The following is a 25,972-nucleotide window of genomic DNA, read 5'->3' on the forward strand; positions in this document are numbered from 1 at the left end:
GTTTGTTACCTCAGGTGCTGTATGATTGTCGACAAGGAGTGAAAACGGAGCAATTTGTGACGGCTCTTTCAATTTAAGACGTTAAAAACAGACGGAATTTGCATTTGTAATACCAGAGCATCAAAACTACTTGGAACTTTTGTGTATATGAACGGGTCCGCGCCTTTGTACTCTGCTCCCTTCACCGCTACAAACCAACCAACCATCGTGTCCGTGCGCATCTGAGTCGCAAAGAATGGGGAATAGCGCAGTTTGGCCGTGCATGTGGCGTAGCTCAGTTGGTAGAGCGTTCGCTTGGCATGTGAAAGGTCCAGGGTTCAAGCCGCGGCGCCTCCATTTTTTGTGGTCAGTGCATGGTAAGTGTTGGTCGCGGTGAAGCAAAAGGCACGCAAGATGTTGCAAAGCCAGCGTCACAGACTGATATGATGTATACTGACGTAAGGAGAGCAAGATGTAAGTGTGGGGACCGGCTGTTATCGAGGTGTCATCGGGAGCAGATCTGTCTTAGGTATCGCGGCTTAACCTCATTGAAGTCTAGAGGGTGGACAACACGTTGGTCTTACTCAGAGCGGTGTCCGAATTCTATTTTCGACGTTATACGTGCCACTTTCATTGTGGCCAACTACGATTCGATACAGAATGCACGAAACCTGAAAGACACCCTAACGGATACATAGAGAGTAGTGTTTGTCTGCTGAATAATGGGAGTGCAAGGGTCTGTGTCGTCTATATGGCTGTATGTAGCACCATTAGTCTTCGGGGGAGCGGGCGTAGCTCAGATGGTATAGCGCTCGCTTAGTATGCGAGAGGTGCTGGGATCAATACCCAGTGCCTCCAGAATTTTTAACACACCTACATGCGCACCTTGCCATTCAAGAGGAATAATTCACAACCAGCAGGTGTGTCTAGGAAGATACAAGCGAATGATTAGCATCCACAATTGACAAGCGTGCTGTTATTAGTGCGCAGGAAGCACCCTCCTCCCACGCCTACACTTAATTTAGAAACAGTACAAGTGTTCCCGTAAGATTCTCAAGCCTATGTCGGAAAGATCTGCCTTGCGCCGAGTTCACGTAAATCCCACTGCACATTCCTATTCTTTGCGTGCAGTCAGCTGCTACTGGTGTTGCTAGTTGTGACTGCTGATAACAGATGCCGTAGCAATCAATTCATGGAGTGAGTTGTATGTTTTGCGATAGTCTGTCTCTGACAAGCAAGCACAGGTGACATAGGTGCGAACACAGGAAGCTTGCAGACCCTCGCTGCCTGCAGACACCGAGCAGCCACACTAGGAGGGCGGCCTAAGCCGTAGGCGAAATGTGCTCATTCGCTTTGGCGCGACGTCGAACTATAAATAATGCTGTCACTAGCGTGAGCGTTGCGTGAGCGCCGTGGAAAGTCGGAAAATACGGCTGCGAGGGTGAGTGCCAAGTTTGGGGAACGTTTCGTAGTATGCGCATTGCAATGGAGACGCGGAAACTTGTTGTGGCCAAGTGTTTTGCAGTTGGACGACAAGATTGGTACACAGTAGTAAAGAGCGAGGCACTGAGTTGGCATGAATAATGGAGTGCACAATGGGGCTCGAGATGTGTTTGTTACCTCAGGTGCTGTATGATTGTCGACAAGGAGTGAAAACGGAGCAATTTGTGACGGCTCTTTCAATTTAAGACGTTAAAAACAGACGGAATTTGCATTTGTAATACCAGAGCATCAAAACTACTTGGAACTTTTGTGTATATGAACGGGTCCGCGCCTTTGTACTCTGCTCCCTTCACCGCTACAAACCAACCAACCATCGTGTCCGTGCGCATCTGAGTCGCAAAGAATGGGGAATAGCGCAGTTTGGCCGTGCATGTGGCGTAGCTCAGTTGGTAGAGCGTTCGCTTGGCATGTGAAAGGTCCAGGGTTCAAGCCGCGGCGCCTCCATTTTTTGTGGTCAGTGCATGGTAAGTGTTGGTCGCGGCGAACCAAAAGGCACGCAAGATGTTGCAAAGCCAGCGTCACAGACTGATATGATGTATACTGACGTAAGGAGAGCAAGATGTAAGTGTGGGGACCGGCTGTTATCGAGGTGTCATCGGGAGCAGATCTGTCTTAGGTATCGCGGCTTAACCTCATTGAAGTCTAGAGGGTGGACAACACGTTGGTCTTACTCAGAGCGGTGTCCGAATTCTATTTTCGACGTTATACGTGCCACTTTCATTGTGGCCAACTACGATTCGATACAGAATGCACGAAACCTGAAAGACACCCTAACGGATACATAGAGAGTAGTGTTTGTCTGCTGAATAATGGGAGTGCAAGGGTCTGTGTCGTCTATATGGCTGTATGTAGCACCATTAGTCTTCGGGGGAGCGGGCGTAGCTCAGATGGTAGAGCGCTCGCTTAGTATGCGAGAGGTACTGGGGTCAATACCCAGTGCCTCCAGAATTTTTAACACACCTACATGCGCACCTTGCCATTCAAGAGGAATAATTCACAACCAGCAGGTGTGTCTAGGAAGATACAAGCGAATGATTAGCATCCACAATTGACAAGCGTGCTGTTATAAGTGCGCAGGAAGCACCCTCCTCCCACGCCTACACTTAATTTAGAAACAGTACAAGTGTTCCCGTAAGATTCTCAAGCCTATGTCGGAAAGATCTGCCTTGCGCCGAGTTCACGTAAATCCCACTGCACATTCCTATTCTTTGCGTGCAGTCAGCTGCTACTGGTGTTGCTAGTTGTGACTGCTGATAACAGATGCCGTAGCAATCAATTCATGGAGTGAGTTGTATGTTTTGCGATAGTCTGTCTCTGACAAGCAAGCACAGGTTTCATAGGTGCGAACACAGGAAGCTTGCAGACCCTCGCTGCCTGCAGACACCGAGCAGCCACACTAGGAGGGCGGCCTAAGCCGTAGGCGAAATGTGCTCATTCGCTTTGGCACGACGTCGAACTATAAATAATGCTGTCACTAACGTGAGCGTTGCGTGAGCGCCGTGGAAAGTCGGAAAATACGGCTGCGAGGGTGAGTGCCAAGTTTGGGGAACGTTTCGTAGTATGCGCATTGCAATGGAGACGCGGAAACTTGTTGTGGCCAAGTGTTTTGCAGTTGGACGACAAGATTGGTACACAGTAGTAAAGAGCGAGGCACTGAGTTGGCATGAATAATGGAGTGCACAATGGGGCTCGAGATGTGTTTGTTACCTCAGGTGCTGTATGATTGTCGACAAGGAGTGAAAACGGAGCAATTTGTGACGGCTCTTTCAATTTAAGACGTTAAAAACAGACGGAATTTGCATTTGTAACACCAGAGCATCGAAACTACTTGGAACTTTTGTGTATATGAACGGGTCCGCGCCTTTGTACTCTGCTCCCTTCACCGCTACAAACCAACCAACCATCGTGTCCGTGCGCATCTGAGTCGCAAAGAATGGGGAATAGCGCAGTTTGGCCGTGCATGGGGCGTAGCTCAGTTGGTAGAGCGTTCGCTTGGCATGTGATAGGTCCAGGGTTCAAGCCGCGGCGCCTCCATTTTTTGTGGTCAGTGCATGGTAAGTGTTGGTCGCGGCGAACCTAAAGGCACGCAAGATGTTGCAAAGCCAGCGTCACAGACTGATATAATGTATACTGACGTAAGGAGAGCAAGATGTAAGTTTGGGGACCGGCTGTTATCGAGGTGTCATCGGGAGCAGATCTGTCTTAGGTATCGCGGCTTAACCTCATTGAAGTCTAGAGGGTGGACAACACGTTGGTCTTACTCAGAGCGGTGTCCGAATTCTATTTTCGACGTTATACGTGCCACTTTCATTGTGGCCAACTACGATTCGATACAGAATGCACGAAACCTGAAAGACACCCTAACGGATACATAGAGAGTAGTGTTTGTCTGCTGAATAATGGGAGTGCAAGGGTCTGTGTCGTGTATATGGCTGTATGTAGCACCATTCTTCTTCGGGGGGGCGTAGCTCAGATGGTAGAGCGCTCACTTAGTATGCGAGAGGTACTGGGATCAATACCCAGTGCCTGCAGAACTTTTAACACACCTACATGCGCACCTTGCCATGCAAGAGGAATAATTCACAACCAGCAGATGTGTCTAGGAAGATACAAGCGAATGATTAGCATCCACAATTGACAAGCGTGCTGTTATTAGTGCGCAGGAAGCACCCTCCTCCCACGCCTACACTTAATTTAGAAACAGTACAAGTGTTCCCGTAAGATTCTCAAGCCTATGTCGGAAAGATCTGCCTTGCGCCGAGTTCACGTAAATCCCACTGCACATTCCTATTCTTTGCGTGCAGTCAGCTGCTACTGGTGTTGCTAGTTGTGACTGCTGATAACAGATGCCGTAGCAATCAATTCATGGAGTGAGTTGTATGTTTTGCGATAGTCTGTCTCTGACAAGCAAGCACAGGTGACATAGGTGCGAACACAGGAAGCTTGCAGACCCTCGCTGCCTGCAGACACCGAGCAGCCACACTAGGAGGGCGGCCTAAGCCGTAGGCGAAATGTGCTCATTCGCTTTGGCGCGACGTCGAACTATAAATAATGCTGTCACTAGCGTGAGCGTTGCGTGAGCGCCGTGGAAAGTCGGAAAATACGGCTGCGAGGGTGAGTGCCAAGTTTGGGGAACGTTTCGTAGTATGCGCATTGCAATGGAGACGCGGAAACTTGTTGTGGCCCAGTGTTTTGCAGTTGGACGACAAGATTGGTACACAGTAGTAAAGAGCGAGGCACTGAGTTGGCATGAATAATGGAGTGCACAATGGGGCTCGAGATGTGTTTGTTACCTCAGGTGCTGTATGATTGTCGACAAGGAGTGAAAACGGAGCAATTTGTGACGGCTCTTTCAATTTAAGACGTTAAAAACAGACGGAATTTGCATTTGTAATACCAGAGCATCAAAACTACTTGGAACTTTTGTGTATATGAACGGGTCCGCGCCTTTGTACTCTGCTCCCTTCACCGCTACAAACCAACCAACCATCGTGTCCGTGCGCATCTGAGTCGCAAAGAATGGGGAATAGCGCAGTTTGGCCGTGCATGTGGCGTAGCTCAGTTGGTAGAGCGTTCGCTTGGCATGTGAAAGGTCCAGGGTTCAAGCCGCGGCGCCTCCATTTTTTGTGGTCAGTGCATGGTAAGTGTTGGTCGCGGCGAACCAAAAGGCACACAAGATGTTGCAAAGCCAGCGTCACAGACTGATATGATGTATACTGACGTAAGGAGAGCAAGATGTAAGTGTGGGGACCGGCTGTTATCGAGGTGTCATCGGGAGCAGATCTGTCTTAGGTATCGCGGCTTAACCTCATTGAAGTCTAGAGGGTGGACAACACGTTGGTCTTACTCAGAGCGGTGTCCGAATTCTATTTTCGACGTTATACGTGCCACTTTCATTGTGGCCAACTACGATTCGATACAGAATGCACGAAACCTGAAAGACACCCTAACGGATACATAGAGAGTAGTGTTTGTCTGCTGAATAATGGGAGTGCAAGGGTCTGTGTCGTCTATATGGCTGTATGTAGCACCATTAGTCTTCGGGGGAGCGGGCGTAGCTCAGATGGTAGAGCGCTCGCTTAGTATGCGAAAGGTACTGGGATCAATACCCAGTGCCTCCAGAATTTTTAACACACCTACATGCGCACCTTGCCATTCAAGAGGAATAATTCACAACCAGCAGGTGTGTCTAGGAAGATACAAGCGAATGATTAGCATCCACAATTGACAAGCGTGCTGTTATTAGTGCGCAGGAAGCACCCTCCTCCCACGCCTACACTTAATTTAGAAACAGTACAAGTGTTCCCGTAAGATTCTCAAGCCTATGTCGGAAAGATCTGCCTTGCGCCGAGTTCACGTAAATCCCACTGCACATTCCTATTCTTTGCGTGCAGTCAGCTGCTACTGGTGTTGCTAGTTGTGACTGCTGATAACAGATGCCGTAGCAATCAATTCATGGAGTGAGTTGTATGTTTTGCGATAGTCTGTCTCTGACAAGCAAGCACAGATGACATAGGTGCGAACACAGGAAGTTTGCAGACCCTCGCTGCCTGCAGACACCGAGCAGCCACACTAGGAGGGCGGCCTAAGCCGTAGGCGAAATGTGCTCATTCGCTTTGGCGCGACGTCGAACTATAAATAATGCTGTCACTAGCGTGAGCGTTGCGTGAGCGCCGTGGAAAGTCGGAAAATACGGCTGCGAGGGTGAGTGCCAAGTTTGGGGAACGTTTCGTAGTATGCGCATTGCAATGGAGACGCGGAAACTTGTTGTGGCCAAGTGTTTTGCAGTTGGACGACAAGATTGGTACACAGTAGTAAAGAGCGAGGCACTGAGTTGGCATGAATAATGGAGTGCACAATGGGGCTCGAGATGTGTTTGTTACCTCAGGTGCTGTATGATTGTCGACAAGGAGTGAAAACGGAGCAATTTGTGACGGCTCTTTCAATTTAAGACGTTAAAAACAGACGGAATTTGCATTTGTAATACCAGAGCATCGAAACTACTTGGAACTTTTGTGTATATGAACGGGTCCGCGCCTTTGTACTCTGCTCCCTTCACCGCTACAAACCAACCAACCATCGTGTCCGTGCGCATCTGAGTCGCAAAGAATGGGGAATAGCGCAGTTTGGCCGTGCATGTGGCGTAGCTCAGTTGGTAGAGCGTTCGCTTGGCATGTGAAAGGTCCAGGGTTGAAGCCGCGGCGCCTCCATTTTTTGTGGTCAGTGCATGGTAAGTGTTGGTCGCGGCGAACCAAAAGGCACGCAAGATGTTGCAAAGCCAGCGTCACAGACTGATATGATGTATACTGACGTAAGGAGAGCAAGATGTAAGTGTGGGGACCGGCTGTTATCGAGGTGTCATCGGGAGCAGATCTGTCTTAGGTATCGCGGCTTAACCTCATTGAAGTCTAGAGGGTGGACAACACGTTGGTCTTACTCAGAGCGGTGTCCGAATTCTATTTTCGACGTTATACGTGCCACTTTCATTGTGGCCAACTACGATTCGATACAGAATGCACGAAACCTGAAAGACACCCTAACGGATACATAGAGAGTAGTGTTTGTCTGCTGAATAATGGGAGTGCAAGGGTCTGTGTCGTCTATATGGCTGTATGTAGCACCATTTGTCTTCGGGGGAGCGGGCGTAGCTCAGATGGTAGAGCGTTCGCTTAGTATGAGAGAGGTACTGGGATCAATACCCAGTGCCTCCAGAATTTTTAACACACCTACATGCGCACCTTGCCATTCAAGAGGAATAATTCACAACCAGCAGGTGTGTCTAGGAAGATACAAGCGAATGATTAGCATCCACAATTGACAAGCGTGCTGTTATTAGTGCGCAGGAAGCACCCTCCTCCCACGCCTACACTTAATTTAGAAACAGTACAAGTGTTCCCGTAAGATTCTCAAGCCTATGTCGGAAAGATCTGCCTTGCGCCGAGTTCACGTAAATTCCTATTCTTTGCGTGCAGTCAGCTGCTACTGGTGTTGCTAGTTGTGACTGCTGATAACAGATGCCGTAGCAATCAATTCATGGAGTGAGTTGTATGTTTTGCGATAGTCTGTCTCTGACAAGCAAGCACAGGTGACATAGGTGCGAACACAGGAAGCTTGCAGACCCTCGCTGCCTGCAGACACCGAGCAGCCACACTAGGAGGGCGGCCTAAGCCGTAGGCGAAATGTGCTCATTCGCTTTGGCGCGACGTCGAACTATAAATAATGCTGTCACTAGCGTGAGCGTTGCGTGAGCGCCGTGGAAAGTCGGAAAATACGGCTGCGAGGGTGAGTGCCAAGTTTGGGGAACGTTTCGTAGTATGCGCATTGCAATGGAGACGCGGAAACTTGTTGTGGCCAAGTGTTTTGCAGTTGGACGACAAGATTGGTACACAGTAGTAAAGAGCGAGGCACTGAGTTGGCATGAATAATGGAGTGCACAATGGGGCTCGAGATGTGTTTGTTACCTCAGGTGCTGTATGATTGTCGACAAGGAGTGAAAACGGAGCAATTTGTGACGGCTCTTTCAATTTAAGACGTTAAAAACAGACGGAATTTGCATTTGTAACACCAGAGCATCGAAACTACTTGGAACTTTTGTGTATATAACGGGTCCGCGCCTTTGTACTCTGCTCCCTTCACCGCTACAAACCAACCAACCATCGTGTCCGTGCGCATCTGAGTCGCAAAGAATGGGGAATAGCGCAGTTTGGCCGTGCATGGGGCGTAGCTCAGTTGGTAGAGCGTTCGCTTGGCATGTGAAAGGTCCAGGGTTCAAGCCGCGGCGCCTCCATTTTTTGTGGTCAGTGCATGGTAAGTGTTGATCGCGGCGAACCTAAAGGCACGCAAGATGTTGCAAAGCCAGCGTCACAGACTGATATAATGTATACTGACGTAAGGAGAGCAAGATGTAAGTGTGGGGACCGGCTGTTATCGAGGTGTCATCGAGTGCAGATCTGTCTTAGGTATCGCGGCTTAACCTCATTGAAGTCTAGAGGGTGGACAACACGTTGGTCTTACTCAGAGCGGTGTCCGAATTCTATTTTCGACGTTATACGTGCCACTTTCATTGTGGCCAACTACGATTCGATACAGAATGCACGAAACCTGAAAGACACCCTAACGGATACATAGAGAGTAGTGTTTGTCTGCTGAATAATGGGAGTGCAAGGGTCTGTGTCGTCTATATGGCTGTATGTAGCACCATTATTCTTCGGGGGAACGGGCGTAGCTCAGATGGTAGAGCGCTCGCTTAGTATGCGAGAGGTACTGGGATCAATACCCAGTGCCTCCAGAATTTTTAACACACCTACATGCGCACCTTGCCATGCAAGAGGAATAATTCACAACCAGCAGATGTGTCTAGGAAGATACAAGCGAATGATTAGCATCCACAATTGACAAGCGTGCTGTTATTAGTGCGCAGGAAGCACCCTCCTCCCACGCCTACACTTAATTTAGAAACAGTACAAGTGTTCCCGTAATATTGTCAAGCCTATGTCGGAAAGATCTGCCTTGCGCCGAGTTCACGTAAATCCCACTGCACATTCCTATTCTTTGCGTGCAGTCAGCTGCTACTGGTGTTGCTAGTTGTGACTGCTGATAACAGATGCCGTAGCAATCAATTCATGGAGTGAGTTGTATGTTTTGCGATAGTGTGTCTCTGACAAGCAAGCACAGGTGACATAGGTGCGAACACAGGAAGCTTGCAGACCCTCGCTGCCTGCAGACACCGAGCAGCCACACTAGGAGGGCGGCCTAAGCCGTAGGCGAAATGTGCTCATTCGCTTTGGCGCGACGTCGAACTATAAATAATGCTGTCACTAGCGTGAGCGTTGCGTTAGCGCCGTGGAAAGTCGGAAAATACGGCTGCGAGGGTGAGTGCCAAGTTTGGGGAACGTTTCGTAGTATGCGCATTGCAATGGAGACGCGGAAACTTGTTGTGGCCAAGTGTTTTGCAGTTGGACGACAAGATTGGTACACAGTAGTAAAGAGCGAGGCACTGAGTTGGCATGAATAATGGAGTGCACAATGGGGCTCGAGATGTGTTTGTTACCTCAGGTGCTGTATGATTGTCGACAAGGAGTGAAAACGGAGCAATTTGTGACGGCTCTTTCAATTTAAGACGTTAAAAACAGACGGAATTTGCATTTGTAACACCAGAGCATCGAAACTACTTGGAACTTTTGTGTATATGAACGGGTCCGCGCCTTTGTACTCTGCTCCCTTCACCGCTACAAACCAACCAACCATCGTGTCCGTGCGCATCTGAGTCGCAAAGAATGGGGAATAGCGCAGTTTGGCCGTGCATGGGGCGTAGCTCAGTTGGTAGAGCGTTCGCTTGGCATGTGAAAGTTCCAGGGTTCAAGCCGCGGCGCCTCCATTTATTGTGGTCAGTGCATGGTAAGTGTTGATCGCGGCGAACCTTAAGGCACGCAAGATGTTGCAAAGATAGCGTCACATACTGATATAATGTATACTGACGTAAGGAGAGCAAGATGTAAGTGTGGGGACCGGCTGTTATCGAGGTGTCATCGAGTGCAGATCTGTCTTAGGTATCGCGGCTTAACCTCATTGAAGTCTAGAGGGTGGACAACACGTTGGTCTTACTCAGAGCGGTGTCCGAATTCTATTTTCGACGTTATACGTGCCACTTTCATTGTGGCCAACTACGATTCGATACAGAATGCACGAAACCTGAAAGACACCCTAACGGATACATAGAGAGTAGTGTTTGTCTGCTGAATAATGGGAGTGCAAGGGTCTGTGTCGTCTATATGGCTGTATGTAGCACCATTATTCTTCGGGGGGGGGGGGGGGGCGGGCGTAGCTCAGATGGTAGAGCGCCCGCTTAGTATGCGAGAGGTACTGGGATCAATACCCAGTGCCTGCAGAATTTTTAACACACCTACATGCGCACCTTGCCATGCAAGAGGAATAATTCACAACCAGCAGATGTGTCTAGGAAGATACAAGCGAATGATTAGCATCCACAATTGACAAGCGTGCTGTTATTAGTCCGCAGGAAGCACCCTCCTCCCACGCCTACACTTAATTTAGAAACAGTACAAGTGTTCCCGTAAGATTGTCAAGCCTATGTCGGAAAGATCTGCCTTGCGCCGAGTTCACATAAATCCCACTGCACATTCCTATTCTTTGCGTGCAGTCAGCTGCTACTGGTGTTGCTAGTTGTGACTGCTGATAACAGATGCCGTAGCAATCAATTCATGGAGTGAGTTGTATGTTTTGCGATAGTGTGTCTCTGACAAGCAAGCACAGGTGACATAGGTGCGAACACAGGAAGCTTGCAGACCCTCGCTGCCTGCAGACACCGAGCAGCCACACTAGGAGGGCGGCCTAAGCCGTAGGCGAAATGTGCTCATTCGCTTTGGCGCGACGTCGAACTATAAATAATGCTGTCACTAGCGTGAGCGTTGCGTGAGCGTCGTGGAAAGTCGGAAAAGTCGGCTGCGAGGGTGAGTGCCAAGTTTGGGGAACGTTTCGTAGTATGCGCATTGCAATGGAGACGCGGAAACTTGTTGTGGCCCAGTGTTTTGCAGTTGGACGACAAGATTGGTACACAGTAGTAAAGAGCGAGGCACTGAGTTGGCATGAATAATGGAGTGCACAATGGGGCTCGAGATGTGTTTGTTACCTCAGGTGCTGTATGATTGTCGACAAGGAGTGAAAACGGAGCAATTTGTGACGGCTCTTTCAATTTAAGACGTTAAAAACAGACGGAATTTGCATTTGTAATACCAGAGCATCGAAACTACTTGGAACTTTTGTGTATATGAACGGGTCCGCGCCTTTGTACTCTGATCCCTTCACCGCTACAAACCAACCAACCATCGTGTCCGTGCGCATCTGAGTCGCAAAGAATGGGGAATAGCGCAGTTCGGCCGTGCATGTGGCGTAGCTCAGTTGGTAGAGCGTTCGCTTGACATGTGAAAGGTCCAGGGTTCAAGCTGCGGCGCCTCCATTTTTTGTGGTCAGTGCATGGTAAGTGTTGGTCGCGGCGAACCAAAAGGCACGCAAGATGTTGCAAAGCCAGCGTCAAAGACTGATATGATGTATACTGACGTAAGGAGAGCAAGATGTAAGTGTGGGGACCGGCTGTTATCGAGGTGTCATCGGGAGCAGATCTGTCTTAGGTATCGCGGCTTAACCTCATTGAAGTCTAGAGGGTGGACAACACGTTGGTCTTACTCAGAGCGGTGTCCGAATTCTATTTTCGACGTTATACGTGCCACTTTCATTGTGGCCAACTACGATTCGATACAGAATGCACGAAACCTGAAAGACACCCTAACGGATACATAGAGAGTAGTGTTTGTCTGCTGAATAATGGGAGTGCAAGGGTCTGTGTCGTCTATATGGCTGTATGTAGCACCATTAGTCTTCGGGGGTGCGGGCGTAGCTCAGATGGTAGAGCGCTCGCTTAGTATGCGAGAGGTACTGGGATCAATACCCAGTGCCTCCAGAATTTTTAACACACCTACATGCGCACCTTGCCATTCAAGAGGAATAATTCACAACCAGCAGGTGTGTCTAGGAAGATACAAGCGAATGATTAGCATCCACAATTGACAAGCGTGCTGTTATTAGTGCGCAGGAAGCACCCTCCTCCCACGCCTACACTTAATTTAGAAACAGTACAAGTGTTCCCGTAAGATTCTCAAGCCTATGTCGGAAAGATCTGCCTTGCGCCGAGTTCACGTAAATCCCACTGCACATTCCTATTCTTTGCGTGCAGTCAGCTGCTACTGGTGTTGCTAGTTGTGACTGCTGATAACAGATGCCGTAGCAATCAATTCATGGAGTGAGTTGTATGTTTTGCGATAGTCTGTCTCTGACAAGCAAGCACAGGTGACATAGGTGCGAACACAGGAAGCTTGCAGACCCTCGCTGCCTGCAGACACCGAGCAGCCACACTAGGAGGGCGGCCTAAGCCGTAGGCGAAATGTGCTCATTCGCTTTGGCGCGACGTCGAACTATAAATAATGCTGTCACTAGCGTGAGCGTTGCGTGAGCGCCGTGGAAAGTCGGAAAATACGGCTGCGAGGGTGAGTGCCAAGTTTGGGGAACGTTTCGTAGTATGCGCATTGCAATGGAGACGCGGAAACTTGTTGTGGCCAAGTGTTTTGCAGTTGGACGACAAGATTGGTACACAGTAGTAAAGAGCGAGGCACTGAGTTGGCATGAATAATGGAGTGCACAATGGGGCTCGAGATGTGTTTGTTACCTCAGGTGCTGTATGATTGTCGACAAGGAGTGAAAACGGAGCAATTTGTGACGGCTCTTTCAATTTAAGACGTTAAAAACAGACGGAATTTGCATTTGTAATACCAGAGCATCGAAACTACTTGGAACTTTTGTGTATATGAACAGGTCCGCGCCTTTGTACTCTGCTCCCTTCACCGCTACAAACCAACCAACCATCGTGTCCGTGCGCATCTGAGTCGCAAAGAATGGGGAATAGCGCAGTTTGGCCGTGCATGGGGCGTAGCTCAGTTGGTAGAGCGTTCGCTTGGCATGTGAAAGGTCCAGGGTTCAAGCCGCGGCGCCTCCATTTTTTGTGGTCAGTGCATGGTAAGTGTTGGTCGCGGCGAACCTAAAGGCACGCAAGATGTTGCAAAGCCAGCGTCACAGACTGATATAATTTATACTGACGTAAGGAGAGCAAGATGTAAGTGTGGGGACCGGCTGTTATCGAGGTGTCATCGAGTGCAGATCTGTCTTAGGTATCGCGGCTTAACCTCATTGAAGTCTAGAGGGTGGACAACACGTTGGTCTTACTCAGAGCGGTGTCCGAATTCTATTTTCGACGTTATACGTGCCACTTTCATTGTGGCCAACTACGATTCGATACAGAATGCACGAAACCTGAAAGACACCCTAACGGATACATAGAGAGTAGTGTTTGTCTGCTGAATAATGGGAGTGCAAGGGTCTGTGTCGTCTATATGGCTGTATGTAACACCATTATTCTTCGGGGGGGCGGGCGTAGCTCAGATGGTAGAGCGCTCGCTTAGTATGCAGAATTTTTAACACACCTACATGCGCACCTTGCCATGCAAGAGGAATAATTCACAACCAGCAGATGTGTCTAGGAAGATACAAGCGAATGATTAGCATCCACAATTGACAAGCGTGCTGTTATTAGTGCGCAGGAAGCACCCTCCTCCCACGCCTACACTTAATTTAGAAACAGTACAAGTGTTCCCGTAAGATTCTCAAGCCTATGTCGGAAAGATCTGCCTTGCGCCGAGTTCACGTAAATCCCACTGCACATTCCTATTCTTTGCGTGCAGTCAGCTGCTACTGGTGTTGCTAGTTGTGACTGCTGATAACAGATGCCGTAGCAATCAATTCATGGAGTGAGTTGTATGTTTTGCGATAGTCTGTCTCTGACAAGCAAGCACAGGTGACATAGGTGCGAACACAGGAAGCTTGCAGACCCTCGCTGCCTGCAGACACCGAGCAGCCACACTAGGAGGGCGGCCTAAGCCGTAGGCGAAATGTGCTCATTCGCTTTGGCGCGACGTCGAACTATAAATAATGCTGTCACTAGCGTGAGCGTCGTGGAAAGTCGGAAAAGTCGGCTGCGAGGGTGAGTGCCAAGTTTGGGGAACGTTTCGTAGTATGCGCATTGCAATGGAGACGCGGAAACTTGTTGTGGCCCAGTGTTTTGCAGTTGGACGACAAGATTGGTACACAGTAGTAAAGAGCGAGGCACTGAGTTGGCATGAATAATGGAGTGCACAATGGGGCTCGAGATGTGTTTGTTACCTCAGGTGCTGTATGATTGTCGACAAGGAGTGAAAACGGAGCAATTTGTGACGGCTCTTTCAATTTAAGACGTTAAAAACAGACGGAATTTGCATTTGTAATACCAGAGCATCGAAACTACTTGGAACTTTTGTGTATATGAACGTGTCCGCGCCTTTGTACTCTGCTCCCTTCACCGCTACAAACCTACCAACCATCGTGTCCGTGCGCATCTGAGTCGCAAAGAATAGGGAATAGCGCAGTTTGCCCGTGCATGTGGCGTAGCTCAGTTGGTAGAGCGTTCGCTTGGCATGTGAAAGGTCCAGGGTTCAAGCCGCGGCGCCTCCATTTTTTGTGGTCAGTGCATGGTAAGTGTTGGTCGCGGCGAACCAAAAGGCACGCAAGATGTTGCAAAGCCAGCGTCACAGACTGATATGATGTATACTGACGTAAGGAGAGCAAGATGTAAGTGTGGGGACCGGCTGTTATCGAGGTGTCATCGAGTGCAGATCTGTCTTAGGTATCGCGGCTTAACCTCATTGAAGTCTAGAGGGTGGACAACACGTTGGTCTTACTCAGAGCGGTGTCCGAATTCTATTTTCGACGTTATACGTGCCACTTTCATTGTGGCCAACTACGATTCGATACAGAATGCACGAAACCTGAAAGACACCCTAACGGATACATAGAGAGTAGTGTTTGTCTGCTGAATAATGGGAGAGCAAGGGTCTGTGTCGTCTATATGGCTGTATGTAGCACCATTAGTCTTCGGGGGGAGCGGGCGTAGCTCAGATGATAGAGCGCTCGCTTAGTATGCGGGAGGTACTTTGATCAATACCCAGTGCCTCCAGAATTTTTAAAACACCTACATGCGCACCTTGCCATTCAAGAGGAATAATTCACAACCAGCAGGTGTGTCTAGGAAGATACAAGCGAATGATTAGCATCCACAATTGACAAGCGTGCTGTTATTAGTGCGCAGGAAGCACCCTCCTCCCACGCCTACACTTAATTTAGAAACAGTACAAGTGTTCCCGTAAGATTCTCAAGCCTATGTCGGAAAGATCTGCCTTGCGCCGAGTTCACGTAAATCCCACTGCACATTCCTATTCTTTGCGTGCAGTCAGCTGCTACTGGTGTTGCTAGTTGTGACTGCTGATAACAGATGCCGTAGCAATCAATTCATGGAGTGAGTTGTGTGTTTTGCGATAGTCTGTCTCTGACAAGCAAGCACAGGTGACATAGGTGCGAACACAGGAAGCTTGCAGACCCTCGCTGCCTGCAGACACCGAGCAGCCACACTAGGAGGGCGGCCTAAGCCGTAGGCGAAATGTGCTCATTCGCTTTGGCGCGACGTCGAACTATAAATAATGCTGTCACTAGCGTGAGCGTCGTGGAAAGTCGGAAAAGTCGGCTGCGAGGGTGAGTGCCAAGTTTGGGGAACGTTTCGTAGTATGCGCATTGCAATGGAGACGCGGAAACTTGTTGTGGCCCAGTGTTTTGCAGTTGGACGACAAGGTTGGTACACAGTAGTAAAAAGCGAGGCACTGAGTTGGCATGAATAATGGAGTGCACAATGGGGCTCGAGATGTGTTTGTTACCTCAGGTGCTGTATGATTGTCGACAAGGAGTGAAAACGGAGCAATTTGTGACGGCTCTTTCAATTTAAGACGTTAAAAACAGACGGAATTTGCATTTGTAATACAGAGCATGGAAACTACTTGGAACTTTTGTGTATATGAACGGGTCCGCGCCTTTGTACTCTGCTCGCTTCACCGCTACAAACCAACCAACCATCGTGTCCGTGCGCATCTGAGTCGCAAAGAATGGGGAATAGCGCAGTTTGGTAGTGCATGGGGCGTAGCTCAGTTGGTAGAGCGTTCGCTTTGCATGTGAAAGGTCTACGGTTCAAGCCGCGGCGCATCCATTTTTTGTGGTCAGTGCATGGTAAGTGTTGGTCGCGGCGAACCTAAAGGCACGCAAGATGTTGCAAAGCCAGCGTCACAGACTGATATGATGTATACTGACGTAAGGAGAGCAAGATGTAAGTGTGGGGACCGGCTGTTATCGAGGTGTCATCGAGTGCAGATCTGTCTCAGGTATCGCGGCTTAACCTCATTGAAGTCTAGAGGGTGGACAACACGTTGGTCTTACTCAGAGCGGTGTCCGAATTCTATTTTCGACGTTATACGTGCCACTTTCATTGTGGCCAACTACGATTCGATACAGAATGCACGAAACCTGAAAGACACCCTAACGGATACAAAGAGAGTAGTGTTTGCCTGCCGAATAATGGGAATGCAAGGGTCTGTGTCGTCTATATGGCTGTATGTAGCACCATTAGTCTTCGGGGTGGCGGGCGTAGCTCAGATGGTAGAGCGCTCGCTTAGTATGCGAGAGGTACTGGGATCAATACCCAGTGCCTGCAGAATTTTTAACACACCTACATGCGCACCTTGCCATGCAAGAGGAATAATTCACAACCAGCAGATGTGTCTAGGAAGATACAAGCGAATGATTAGCATCCACAATTGACAAGCGTGCTGTTATTAGTGCGCAGGAAGCACCCTCCTCCCACGCCTACACTTAATTTAGAAACAGTACAAGTGTTCCCGTAAGATTCTCAAGCCTATGTCGGAAAGATCTGCCTTGCGCCGAGTTCACGTAAATCCCACTGCACATTGCTATTCTTTGCGTGCAGTCAGCTGCTACTGGTGTTGCTAGTTGTGACTGCTGATAACAGATGCCGTAGCAATCAATTCATGGAGTGAGTTGTGTGTTTTGCGATAGTCTGTCTCTGACAAGCAAGCACAGGTGACATAGGTGCGAACACAGGAAGCTTGCAGACCCTCGCTGCCTGCAGACACCGAGCAGCCACACTAGGAGGGCGGCCTAAGCCGTAGCCGAAATGTGCTCATTCGCTTTGGCGCGACGTCGAACTATAAATAATGCTGTCACTAGCGTGAGCGTTGCGTGAGCGTCTTGGAAAGTCGGAAAAGTCGGCTGCGAGGGTGAGTGCCAAGTTTGGGGAACGTTTCGTAGTATGCGCATTGCAACGGAGACGCGGAAACTTGTTGTGGCCCTGTGTTTTGCAGTTTGACGACAAGATTGGTACACAGTAGTAAAGAGCGAGGCACTGAGTTGGCATGAATAATGGAGTGCACAATGGGGCTCGAGATGTGTTTGTTACCTCAGGTGCTGTATGATTGTCGACAAGGAGTGAAAACGGAGCAATTTGTGACGGCTCTTTCAATTTAAGACGTTAAAAACAGACGGAATTTGCATTTGTAATACCAGAGCATCGAAACTACTTGGAACTTTTGTGTATATGAACGGGTCCGCGCCTTTGTACTCTGCTCCCTTCACCGCTACAAACCTTCCAACCATCGTGCCGTGCGCATCTGAGTCGCAAAGAATGGGGAATAGCGCAGATTGGTCGTGCATGGGGCGTAGCTCAGTTGGTAGAGCGTTCGCTTGGCATGTGAAAGGTCCAGGGTTCAAGCCGCGGCGCATCCATTTTTTGTGGTCAGTGCATGGTAAGTGTTGGTCGCGGCGAACCTAAAGGCACGCAAGATGTTGCAAAGCCAGCGTCACAGACTGATATGATGTATACTGACGTAAGGAGAGCAAGATGTAAGTGTGGGGACCGGCTGTTATCGAGGTGTCATCGAGTGCAGATCTGTCTTAGGTATCGCGGCATAACCTCATTGAAGTCTAGAGGGTGACAAACACGTTGGTCTTACTCAGAGCGGTGTCCGAATTCTATTTTCGACGTTATACGTGCCACTTTCATTGTGGCCAACTACGAAACCTGAAAGACACCCTAACGGATACATAGAGAGTAGTGTTTGTCTGCTGAATAATGGGAGTGCAAGGGTCTGTGTCGTCTATATGGCTGTATGTAGCACCATTAGTCTTTGGGGGGGCGGGCGTAGCTCAGATGGTAGAGCGCTGGCTTAGTGTGCGAGAGGTACTGGGATCAATACCCAGTGCCTCCAGAATTTTTAACACATAATTCACAACCAGCAGATGTGTCTAGGAAGATACAAGCGAATGATTAGCATCCACAATTGACAAGCGTGCTGTTATTAGTGCGCAGGAAGCACCCTCCTCCCACGCCTACACTTAATTTAGAAACAGTACAAGTGTTCCCGTAAGATTCTCAAGCCTATGTCGGAAAGATCTGCCTTGCGCCGAGTTCACGTAAATCCCACTGCACATTCCTATTCTTTGCGTGCAGTCAGCTGCTACTGGTGTTGCTAGTTGTGACTGCTGATAACAGATGCCGTAGCAATCAATTCATGGAGTGAGTTGTATGTTTTGCGATAGTCTGTCTCTGACAAGCAAGCACAGGTGACATAGGTGCGAACACAGGAAGCTTGCAGACCCTCGCTGCCTGCAGACACCGAGCAGCCACACTAGGAGGGCGGCCTAAGCCGTAGCCGAAATGTGCTCATTCGCTTTGGCGCGACGTCGTACTATAAATAATGCTGTCACTAGCGTGAGCGTTGCGTGAGCGTCGTGGAAAGTCGGAAAAGTCGGCTGCGAGGGTGAGTGCCAAGTTTGGGGAACGTTTCGTAGTATGCGCATTGCAATGGAGACGCGGAAACTTGTTGTGGCCCAGTGTTTTGCAGTTGGACGACAAGGTTGGTACACAGTAGTAAAAAGCGAGGCACTGAGTTGGCATGAATAATGGAGTGCACAATGGGGCTCGAGATGTGTTTGTTACCTCAGGTGCTGTATGATTGTCGACAAGGAGTGAAAACGGAGCAATTTGTGACGGCTCTTTCAATTTAAGACGTTAAAAACAGACGGAATTTGCATTTGTAATACAGAGCATGGAAACTACTTGGAACTTTTGTGTATATGAACGGGTCCGCGCCTTTGTACTCTGCTCGCTTCACCGCTACAAACCAACCAACCATCGTGTCCGTGCGCATCTGAGTCGCAAAGAATGGGGAATAGCGCAGTTTGGTAGTGCATGGGGCGTAGCTCAGTTGGTAGAGCGTTCGCTTTGCATGTGAAAGGTCTACGGTTCAAGCCGCGGCGCATCCATTTTTTGTGGTCAGTGCATGGTAAGTGTTGGTCGCGGCGAACCTAAAGGCACGCAAGATGTTGCAAAGCCAGCGTCACAGACTGATATGATGTATACTGACGTAAGGAGAGCAAGATGTAAGTGTGGGGACCGGCTGTTATCGAGGTGTCATCGAGTGCAGATCTGTCTCAGGTATCGCGGCTTAACCTCATTGAAGTCTAGAGGGTGGACAACACGTTGGTCTTACTCAGAGCGGTGTCCGAATTCTATTTTCGACGTTATACGTGCCACTTTCATTGTGGCCAACTACGATTCGATACAGAATGCACGAAACCTGAAAGACACCCTAACGGATACAAAGAGAGTAGTGTTTGCCTGCCGAATAATGGGAATGCAAGGGTCTGTGTCGTCTATATGGCTGTATGTAGCACCATTAGTCTTCGGGGTGGCGGGCGTAGCTCAGATGGTAGAGCGCTCGCTTAGTATGCGAGAGGTACTGGGATCAATACCCAGTGCCTGCAGAATTTTTAACACACCTACATGCGCACCTTGCCATGCAAGAGGAATAATTCACAACCAGCAGATGTGTCTAGGAAGATACAAGCGAATGATTAGCATCCACAATTGACAAGCGTGCTGTTATTAGTGCGCAGGAAGCACCCTCCTCCCACGCCTACACTTAATTTAGAAACAGTACAAGTGTTCCCGTAAGATTCTCAAGCCTATGTCGGAAAGATCTGCCTTGCGCCGAGTTCACGTAAATCCCACTGCACATTGCTATTCTTTGCGTGCAGTCAGCTGCTACTGGTGTTGCTAGTTGTGACTGCTGATAACAGATGCCGTAGCAATCAATTCATGGAGTGAGTTGTGTGTTTTGCGATAGTCTGTCTCTGACAAGCAAGCACAGGTGACATAGGTGCGAACACAGGAAGCTTGCAGACCCTCGCTGCCTGCAGACACCGAGCAGCCACACTAGGAGGGCGGCCTAAGCCGTAGCCGAAATGTGCTCATTCGCTTTGGCGCGACGTCGAACTATAAATAATGCTGTCACTAGCGTGAGCGTTGCGTGAGCGTCTTGGAAAGTCGGAAAAGTCGGCTGCGAGGGTGAGTGCCAAGTTTGGGGAACGTTTCGTAGTATGCGCATTGCAACGGAGACGCGGAAACTTGTTGTGGCCCTGTGTTTTGCAGTTTGACGACAAGATTGGTACACAGTAGTAAAGAGCGAGGCACTGAGTTGGCATGAATAATGGAGTGCACAATGGGGCTCGAGATGTGTTTGTTACCTCAGGTGCTGTATGATTGTCGACAAGGAGTGAAAACGGAGCAATTTGTGACGGCTCTTTCAATTTAAGACGTTAAAAACAGACGGAATTTGCATTTGTAATACCAGAGCATCGAAACTACTTGGAACTTTTGTGTATATGAACGGGTCCGCGCCTTTGTACTCTGCTCCCTTCACCGCTACAAACCTTCCAACCATCGTGCCGTGCGCATCTGAGTCGCAAAGAATGGGGAATAGCGCAGATTGGTCGTGCATGGGGCGTAGCTCAGTTGGTAGAGCGTTCGCTTGGCATGTGAAAGGTCCAGGGTTCAAGCCGCGGCGCATCCATTTTTTGTGGTCAGTGCATGGTAAGTGTTGGTCGCGGCGAACCTAAAGGCACGCAAGATGTTGCAAAGCCAGCGTCACAGACTGATATGATGTATACTGACGTAAGGAGAGCAAGATGTAAGTGTGGGGACCGGCTGTTATCGAGGTGTCATCGAGTGCAGATCTGTCTTAGGTATCGCGGCATAACCTCATTGAAGTCTAGAGGGTGACAAACACGTTGGTCTTACTCAGAGCGGTGTCCGAATTCTATTTTCGACGTTATACGTGCCACTTTCATTGTGGCCAACTACGAAACCTGAAAGACACCCTAACGGATACATAGAGAGTAGTGTTTGTCTGCTGAATAATGGGAGTGCAAGGGTCTGTGTCGTCTATATGGCTGTATGTAGCACCATTAGTCTTTGGGGGGGCGGGCGTAGCTCAGATGGTAGAGCGCTGGCTTAGTGTGCGAGAGGTACTGGGATCAATACCCAGTGCCTCCAGAATTTTTAACACATAATTCACAACCAGCAGATGTGTCTAGGAAGATACAAGCGAATGATTAGCATCCACAATTGACAAGCGTGCTGTTATTAGTGCGCAGGAAGCACCCTCCTCCCACGCCTACACTTAATTTAGAAACAGTACAAGTGTTCCCGTAAGATTGTCAAGCCTATGTCGGAAAGATCTGCCTTGCGCCGAGTTCACGTAAATCCCACTGCACATTCCTATTCTTTGCGTGCAGTCAGCTGCTACTGGTGTTGCTAGTTGTGACTGCTGATAACAGATGCCGTAGCAATCAATTCATGGAGTGAGTTGTATGTTTTGCGATAGTCTGTCTCTGACAAGCAAGCACAGGTGACATAGGTGCGAACACAGGAAGCTTGCAGACCCTCGCTGCCTGCAGACACCGAGCAGCCACACTAGGAGGGCGGCCTAAGCCGTAGGCGAAATGTGCTCATTCGCTTTGGCGCGACGTCGAACTATAAATAATGCTGTCACTAGCGTGAGCGTTGCATGAGCGTCGTGGAAAGTCGGAAAAGTCGGCTGCGAGGGTGAGTGCCAAGTTTGGGGAACGTTTCGTAGTATGCGCATTGCAATGGAGACGCGGAAACTTGTTGTGGCCCAGTGTTTTGCAGTTGGACGACAAGATTGGTACACAGTAGTAAAGAGCGAGGCACTGAGTTGGCATGAATAATGGAGTGCACAATGGGGCTCGAGATGTGTTTGTTACCTCAGGTGCTGTATGATTGTCGACAAGGAGTGAAAACGGAGCAATTTGTGACGGCTCTTTCAATTTAAGACGTTAAAAACAGACGGAATTTGCATTTGTAATACCAGAGCATCGAAACTACTTGGAACTTTTGTGTATATGAACGGGTCCGCGCCTTTGTACTCTGCTCCCTTCACCGCTACAAACCAACCAACCGTCGTGTCCGTGCGCATCTGAGTCGCAAAGAATGGGGAATAGCGCAGCTTGGTCGTGCATGGGGCGTAGCTCAGTTGGTAGAGCGTTCGCTTGGCATGTGAAAGGTCCAGGGTTCAAGCCGCGGCGCCTCCATTTTTTGTGGTCAGTGCATGGTAAGTGTTGGTCGCGGCGAACCTAAAGGCACGCAAGATGTTGCAAAGCCAGCGTCACAGACTGATATGATGTATACTGACGTAAGGAGAGCAAGATGTAAGTGTGGGGACCGGCTGTTATCGAGGTGTCATCGAGTGCAGATCTGTCTTAGGTATCGCGGCTTAACCTCATTGAAGTCTAGAGGGTGGACAACACGTTGGTCTTACTCAGAGCGGTGTCCGAATTCTATTTTCGACGTTATACGTGCCACTTTCATTGTGGCCAACTACGATTCGATACAGAATGCACGAAACCTGAAAGACACCCTAACGGATACAAAGAGAGTAGTGTTTGTCTGCTGAATAATGGGAATGCAAGGGTCTATGTCGTCTATATGGCTGTATGTAGCACCATTAGTCTTCGGGGTGGCGGGCGTAGCTCAGATGGTAGAGCGCTCGCTTAGTATGCGAGAGGTACTGGGATCAATACCCAGTGCCTCCAGAATTTTTAACACACCTACATGCGCACCTTGCCATGCAAGAGGAATAATTCACAACCAGCAGATGTGTCTAGGAAGATACAAGCGAATGATTAGCATCCACAATTGACAAGCGTGCTGTTATTAGTGCGCAGGAAGCACCCTCCTCCCACGCCTACACTTAATTTAGAAACAGTACAAGTGTTCCCGTAAGATTCTCAAGCCTATGTCGGAAAGATCTGCCTTGCGCCGAGTTCACGTAAATCCCACTGCACATTCCTATTCTTTGCGTGCAGTCAGCTGCTACTGGTGTTGCTAGTTGTGACTGCTGATAACAGATGCCGTAGCAATCAATTCATGGAGTGAGTTGTGTGTTTTGCGATAGTCTGTCTCTGACAAGCAAGCACAGGTGACATAGGTGCGAACACAGGAAGCTTGCAGACCCTCGCTGCCTGCAGACACCGAGCAGCCACACTAGGAGGGCGGCCTAAGCCGTAGCCGAAATGTGCTCATTCGCTTTGGCGCGACGTCGTACTATAAATAATGCTGTCACTAGCGTGAGCGTCTTGGAAAGTCGGAAAAGTCGGCTGCGAGGGTGAGTGCCAAGTTTGGGGAACGTTTCGTAGTATGCGCATTGCAACGGAGACGCGGAAACTTGTTGTGGCCCTGTGTTTTGCAGTTTGACGACAAGATTGGTACACAGTAGTAAAGAGCGAGGCACTGAGTTGGCATGAATAATGGAGTGCACAATGGGGCTCGAGATGTGTTTGTTACCTCAGGTGCTGTATGATTGTCGACAAGGAGTGAAAACGGAGCAATTTGTGACGGCTCTTTCAATTTAAGACGTTAAAAACAGACGGAATTTGCATTTGTAATACCAGAGCATCGAAACTACTTGGAACTTTTGTGTATATGAACGGGTCCGCGCCTTTGTACTCTGCTCCCTTCACCGCTACAAACCTTCCAACCATCGTGCCGTGCGCATCTGAGTCGCAAAGAATGGGGAATAGCGCAGTTTGGTCGTGCGTGGGGCGTAGCTCAGTTGGTAGAGCGTTCGCTTGGCATGTGAAAGGTCCAGGGTTCAAGCCGCGGCGCCTCCACTTTTTGTGGTCAGTGCATGGTAAGTGTTGGTCGCGGCGAACCTAAAGGCACGCATGATGTTGCAAAGCCAGCGTCACAGACTGATATGATGTATACTGACGTAAGGAGAGCAAGATGTAAGTGTGGGGACCGGCTGTTATCGAGGTGTCATCGAGTGCAGATCTGTCTTAGGTATCGCGGCATAACCTCATTGAAGTCTAGAGGGTGACAAACACGTTGGTCTTACTCAGAGCGGTGTCCGAATTCTATTTTCGACGTTATACGTGCCACTTTCATTGTGGCCAACTACGGAACCTGAAAGACACCCTAACGGATACATAGAGAGTAGTGTTTGTCTGCTGAATAATGGGAGTGCAAGGGTCTGTGTCGTCTATATGGCTGTATGTAGCACCACTAGTCTTCGGGGGGGCGGGCGTAGCTCTGATGGTAGAGCGCTGGCTTAGTGTGCGAGAGGTACTGGGATCAATACCCAGTGCCTCCAGAATTTTTAACACATAATTCACAACCAGCAGATGTGTCTAGGAAGATACAAGCGAATGATTAGCATCCACAATTGACAAGCGTGCTGTTATTAGTGCGCAGGAAGCACCCTCCTCCCACGCCTACACTTAATTTAGAAACAGTACAAGTGTTCCCGTAAGATTGTCAAGCCTATGTCGGAAAGATCTGCCTTGCGCCGAGTTCACGTAAATCCCACTGCACATTCCTATTCTTTGCGTGCAGTCAGCTGCTACTGGTGTTGCTAGTTGTGACTGCTGATAACAGATGCCGTAGCAATCAATCCATGGAGTGAGTTGTGTGTTTTGCGATAGTCTGTCTCTGACAAGCAAGCACAGGTGACATAGGTGCGAACACAGGAAGCTTGCAGACCCTCGCTGCCTGCAGACACCGAGCAGCCACACTAGGAGAGCGGCCTAAGCCGTAGGCGAAATGTGCTCATTCGCTTTGGCGCGACGTCGAACTATAAATAATGCTGTCACTAGCGTGAGCGTTGTGGAAAGTCGGAAAAGTCGGCTGCGAGGGTGAGTGCCAAGTTAGGGGGAACGTTTCGTAGTATGCGCATTGCAATGGAGACGCGGAAACTTGTTGTGGCCCAGTGTTTTTGGACGACAAGATTGGTACACAGTAGTAAAGAGCGAGGCACTGAGTTGGCATGAATAATGGAGTGCACAATGGGGCTCGAGATGTGTTTGTTACCTCAGGTGCTGTATGATTGTCGACAAGGAGTGAAAACGGAGCAATTTGTGACGGCTCTTTCAATTTAAGACGTTAAAAACAGACGGAATTTGCATTTGTAATACCAGAGCATCGAAACTACTTGGAACTTTTGTGTATATGAACGGGTCCGCGCCTTTGTACTCTGCTCCCTTCACCGCTACAAACCAACCAACCGTCGTGTCCGTGCGCATCTGAGTCGCAAAGAATGGGGAATAGCGCAGCTTGGTCGTGCATGGGGCGTAGCTCAGTTGGTAGAGCGTTCGCTTGGCATGTGAAAGGTCCAGCGTTCAAGCCGCGGCGCATCCATTTTTTGTGGTCAGTGCATGGTAAGTGTTGGTCGCGGCGAACCTAAAGGCACGCAAGATGTTGCAAAGCCAGCGTCACAGACTGATATGATGTATACTGACGTAAGGAGAGCAAGATGTAAGTGTGGGGACCGGCTGTTATCGAGGTGTCATCGAGTGCAGATCTGTCTTAGGTATCGCGGCTTAACCTCATTGAAGTCTAGAGGGTGGACAACACGTTGGTCTTACTCAGAGCGGTGTCCGAATTCTATTTTCGACGTTATACGTGCCACTTTCATTGTGGCCAACTACGATTCGATACAGAATGCACGAAACCTGAAAGACACCCTAACGGATACATAGAGAGTAGTGTTTGTCTGCTGAATAATGGGAGTGCAAGGCTCTGTGTCGTCTATATGGCTGTATGTAGCACCATTAGTCTTCGGGGCGGGCGTAGCTC

At 49.1% G+C, this 25,972-nt stretch overlaps 3 non-coding genes across 3 annotated transcripts; all 3 read left to right on the plus strand.

Annotated features, from left to right (window-relative positions):
* Window positions 1-16,602: 16,602 nt before the first annotated feature.
* Window positions 16,603-16,675, plus strand: Trnat-agu (transfer RNA threonine (anticodon AGU)). The gene has a single exon. It is a non-coding gene; the product is annotated as a tRNA-Thr (tRNA).
* A 3,055-nt stretch (window positions 16,676-19,730) lies between these two features.
* Trnat-agu (transfer RNA threonine (anticodon AGU)) lies at window positions 19,731-19,803 on the plus strand. Its single transcript has one exon. It is a non-coding gene; the product is annotated as a tRNA-Thr (tRNA).
* Window positions 19,804-25,462: 5,659 nt separating this feature from the next.
* Window positions 25,463-25,534, plus strand: Trnaa-ggc (transfer RNA alanine (anticodon GGC)). The gene has a single exon. It is a non-coding gene; the product is annotated as a tRNA-Ala (tRNA).
* The last annotated feature ends 438 nt before the right edge of the window (window positions 25,535-25,972 follow it).

This window comes from Schistocerca gregaria, chromosome 10 (genome assembly GCF_023897955.1).
Source record: "Schistocerca gregaria isolate iqSchGreg1 chromosome 10, iqSchGreg1.2, whole genome shotgun sequence".
In the NCBI taxonomy this organism is placed as follows: Eukaryota; Metazoa; Arthropoda; class Insecta; order Orthoptera; family Acrididae; genus Schistocerca; species Schistocerca gregaria.